This window comes from Balaenoptera acutorostrata, chromosome 5 (genome assembly GCF_949987535.1).
Source record: "Balaenoptera acutorostrata chromosome 5, mBalAcu1.1, whole genome shotgun sequence".
In the NCBI taxonomy this organism is placed as follows: domain Eukaryota; kingdom Metazoa; phylum Chordata; class Mammalia; order Artiodactyla; family Balaenopteridae; genus Balaenoptera; species Balaenoptera acutorostrata.
The window spans coordinates 111,885,058-111,889,911 of NC_080068.1; the positions used below are offsets into that span (position 1 = coordinate 111,885,058).

General features: G+C 38.4%; 1 non-coding gene across 1 annotated transcript; it reads left to right on the forward strand.

Moving 5' to 3' along the window:
- Window positions 1–907: 907 nt before the first annotated feature.
- TRNAR-CCU (transfer RNA arginine (anticodon CCU)) lies at window positions 908–980 on the forward strand. Its single transcript has one exon. It is a non-coding gene; the product is annotated as a tRNA-Arg (tRNA).
- Window positions 981–4,854: the final 3,874 nt, after the last annotated feature.

Below are 4,854 nucleotides of genomic sequence, written 5' to 3' on the forward strand. Positions count from 1 at the left end.
GGTCATTAAACTTATCAAATAAAATACTAAATGCCCAAAAAAATGAGTTGTGTGCCAAAACTTTTATACTCAACCAGTGTATATAAAGGCAACAAAATATATTCAAGGATACAGCAGCTTAGAAAGGACACTATTCAAAAATCTTCTTGCAAAACCTTACTTAGAGACTTCTTCCAGCAAATATAAATTAATCAAAATAGGACATAATCACCATTGAGGAAGATTTCTGTGTTCTTCTGACTCAGACATCTAATTGGATGATGCATGGTCAGGCGGATTCCAGAGCCTGGCAAGGAAAGCTCAGCTGTGCCTCCTTCAGCTTCTACCTGCTGCTTCCTCTCCTTCCCCAGATCAGGAAGTCTACCTTGTCCCAGAGTTCACATGGAACCTACTGTCATCTTTGATGGCTCATAAAACAATAACTAATCCTATTCTCTTAGCACCTTGCAAATAATAAAAATATTTAAAGGATTAGACATTGTGCAGAGAGAATAAGTAAAATCTTTTTATTTACCCTCCTGCAAAGAACTGCATAGGTCAACGTAATAATTATTCCCATTGCAAAGGAACTTGAGTGATGATTTTCTCTAACACTAAAAGCCACATTGGTCGGACAAAATTATTGGGATTTTTTCCACTGTAAAAGATGAACAGAAATCCTGCTGCAGATGTTAACTTTCCAAGTACATTTCATGCCATCTCATAACAGTAAGGAAATGGGAAAATGCTAATTGTTTCTACCTCTGACGCATAAAATTTCTGTATTTCTCAATTTTTCTACAGTGACGGACATATATAGAAAAACAAATTCAAATAGTATAAAGAATTTTGTTCAAAATCATTTAATCACACGTATTTTAAAATACTCATATCAAATAGACTGCTATAGAAATAATGTTTAGGGACTTCCCTGGTGGTCCAGTGGCTAAGACTCCACACTCCTAATGCAGGGGGCCCAGGTTCAATCCCTGGTCAGGGAACTAGATCCCACATGACGCAAACAAGAGTTCACATGCCGCAACTAAAAGACCTGACACAGCCAAATAAATAAATGAACAAATATTTTTTAAAAAAGAAATAATGTTTATATCTGGGTGACAGGACTATGAATGTGTATGGTCTTCCTTTTCATTTTCTGAGGTTTCCAAATTATGCATAATGATATTATAAAGCATTATATAATCATTAGATACATAACTATTCTATAACAGTTATTTTTATTGAAATGAAAAACATTTCATTTTAAAACTGAAGAGAATGATCAATAATGTAATGTGAATTGACTGGAGTCCACTTTAGGCATTTAAATAATGACAAGTGACTTTAGTGGGAGTCATCAGTGTGGAAGATGACTAGTAATGGTGTCAAAGAAGTCAAGAAAGAGAAAGTCAAGGAAGGGGAAGTAGTAATCAAATTATCATATATTACAGACGTCAAGTACATCAAGACTTAGAGGCCTCCATTGGATTTGGCAAGGCAAGAACTGTTTCAGTGGAATGGTGGAGGCAAAAATCAAATGGAAGAGTTTAAAGAGTGAAAGGAAAGAGGGAGGGTAGGAACCTTGAAAAGTATCAGAGGTTGAGTGCTAATGTAACTATCGTGGGGCAAAAGGGTCAGTTCTTATCCAACACATCTAACTCAATATACTGTTCTTTTCCTCTGCAACCACCGTTCTTCACTTACCCCTTATAAATCATCCCCTATTTCTTTTGGAAATCCATGTAATTCCAATGAATGTTACTCTATATTTTTCTACAGAGATGGCTCCCATGGCCCTAGAATGACCCAGTCAAGACATTCTAGTCCTCTGTCAGTGACTGGTACATGGGTGGAGATGGGACCTACACTGGTCCAAACACATGGATAATCAACAGTTTTGTTAGGAATTCTAGGACACAGATGCCACTCTGAGAGCCACATTATTCCTCTGTGCCCTCTGGAATAGTGTGACACAGTGGGCCTGACAGGTGCTCTCTCCTGCTCTGGAAAAATGTGCTGTGAGGATATGAGGTCTAGAAGCTGAGGCCACCTTGCTGTGACCATGAAGAAAGAGGATAAGGCCAAAGCCAACATGTGAACAAAGCTAAGTGACATGAGGACAAACTGAGTAAACTGAAGAGAAACACAGCAAGGGCCTGGACCAAACTTTCCAGTAGCCTGTCCTACCTCTGGACTTTTCCAGTAACATGAGCCAATAAATCCTTTTTATTTATTAACCCAGTTAGAGTTTTTTTTTTCTTATGTGCAACAAAAAGCAACCTTATGATGCAATACCCTGCTTCCTTGCTCGTCCTTACTGCAAACACTCTCTACAAAGCCTGTGTTTTTTTGTTTTGTTTTTTAAAAAACAAGCAGGCAAAGCCACCTACGTTCCCCAGAAGAAGAAAGGCAAAATTTAATACAACCTCTCAGGAATTTACCGAAACCTGGGCCAAGAAGGAAGATAAGGCAGGGCTTTGAAGCCCGAATCTGACTTTACAACAAGACGAGTCAGCAGGCATACTGTGGTTTTGCTGCCACTTTCTGTCTTCACATACAGTCCCCACAGAAATGTCCCAGCACGAGCACCCATAAGCTCCAGTTCTCCACGTTTCCACCAGACTAAGCTCTCGTACATGTCTCACTTAATGTATTTCTTAGCTTACAAGTAATAAACTTCCCATTTTCTCCTGTGTTTCTATTATTTCTGCATACTATTTTACCCAATCTAAGAAAGTGTTAAATCCTCTAGGTTAATCCTGAAAACAGGTTTTCCATTCCGGTTTCTTTCCATTACACTACCATACACAGATGAGTGTCTTTTTCACTGGACAAAATTTACTGAATATGTCTCAATTTGAAGAATTAAAGAGAAAGGAAAACACACGTTAAACCAAAAAGAATTTAAGAAAAAAGGCAACCCTCAAACCCAACAAATAAGACTCTCTATGCCACTTTCTGGAGGGCATTAGTGTAATCCTCTCTATTCAACTTCTGCCTTTAATCATACTTTGTCTAATGTGAGGTTCTCCCCTCATGTGAAAGTTGTTAAATACACACAAGGTAAAAGCAGCCCATATTTTCTTCATTCTAATGCTTCCCAATAGTCCAATTTGCAGACACACAGGCCATATTCAACATGAAGTATACATAATGATTCCCTCCCCTCTGAGAGGACAAAATTACTTCAAAGAAGTGCTACTCAGAGAAGGAGGAAAAACTCAGAGGGGGGGAAAACTTCAGCTTGATTTCTAGCTACATGGTCCTTTATACATACCACACACACACACACACACACACACACACACACACCCACGTACACACACCAGCTAAATACTGAACATCAAGAAATTTTAATCTGGACCCAGAAAAAAATAACACTTTAAAGACACAGGAGATATAAGAAATAGGTAAAGTAATGTGTCATACACATATTAATATCCAGAGGAAATTCTACTGCTGAATCTGTTCTGTCATTATGAGCTGAAGATATCATATTCTATGGCCTTCAGAAATGCTGTTACCAGCTGCAATGCTAAATAAGTAGTCTACGGGCAGGAGGGTAGGTCTCAGGAGAATGACCAAGAAATAAAAACATGCACAGAAGAATTTCCAAATTGCTGTTGTTGAAAAGACACAAAAATGATTAACTTGCTCACCCTTACTTCAATATCAGTTTCTAGATTTCAAATAACCCTTAGAGTATTAGAAATTCTGTTTTTATCATACTACACACATTGTTTTCATCACATATCAAATGTGATTGTTTTCATCAAATTACAAACAAAACTGATTGTTTTCAGTTTGATTGTTTTCATCAAATTACAAACAAAACTGATTGTTTTCAGTTTGATTGTTTTCATCAAATTTATTTCATTTAGCATGTGATGTTAGACCTCTTAATTACTCTGAATCCTATAAAATAAATGATTCAATATTAGCAATAAAATGTAGGAAAATATATTTTACGTTTTAAAAATAGTTGTCAAGTAGCATATAGGCTTGCCCAAAGGGATATCAGCTTTCAACTCCAACTCAAAATGAAAGGCCCTTTTCTTTCTGGAAAGATTGGAATGTAAAATACATGTTCAATTACTGAATGTGGAGAATATTGGAAACAATTTGGGAACTGCATAGAGAGCTCAGATAAATGAGCTCTTCCTTCAATTAAAAAAAATTTATATACATATACACACACACACACACACACACACACACGTATACTGAGGAGTTAAATTATGTGCACACGGGAGCTTCAGTACAAAAAGAAAAATAGCCATTAGGTTGGATAACTTGCTCTTGTTATCTAGGAAAACACATTTGATTTACCTGATTTACAAATATATCCTTGGGTTAAGACCAAACTATTTAAAAGCTTTTAAAATACTACCTATTCTGTATTTGTGATAACACAGGGACTCACGAAATTTTATAACACTAAGAGCTGCAAAGACGGCTCTTTGGTGGGGCTAATGGTGGACTCTGGGAGGACTCACGCCAAGGAGTACTTCCCAGAATTCTGCTGCCAGTGTCACAGTCCCCACGGTGATCCAGAGCCACACCCCACCTCTGCAGGAGACCCTCCAACACTAGCAGCCGTGTGGGAAACAGGGTCTTGGTGCTCCAACCGGGTGTCAGGCCTGAGCCTCCGAGGTGGGAGAGCCGAGTTCAGGACACTGGTCCACCAGAGACCTCCCGGCCCCATGTAATATCAAACGGTGAAAGCTCTCCCAGAGATCTCCAACTCAACACTAAGCCCCAGCTCCACTCAACAACCAGCAAGCTACAGTGCTGGACACCCCATGCCAAAGAACTGCAAGACAGGAACACAACCACACCCTTTAGCAGACAGGCTGCCTAAAATCATACTAAGTT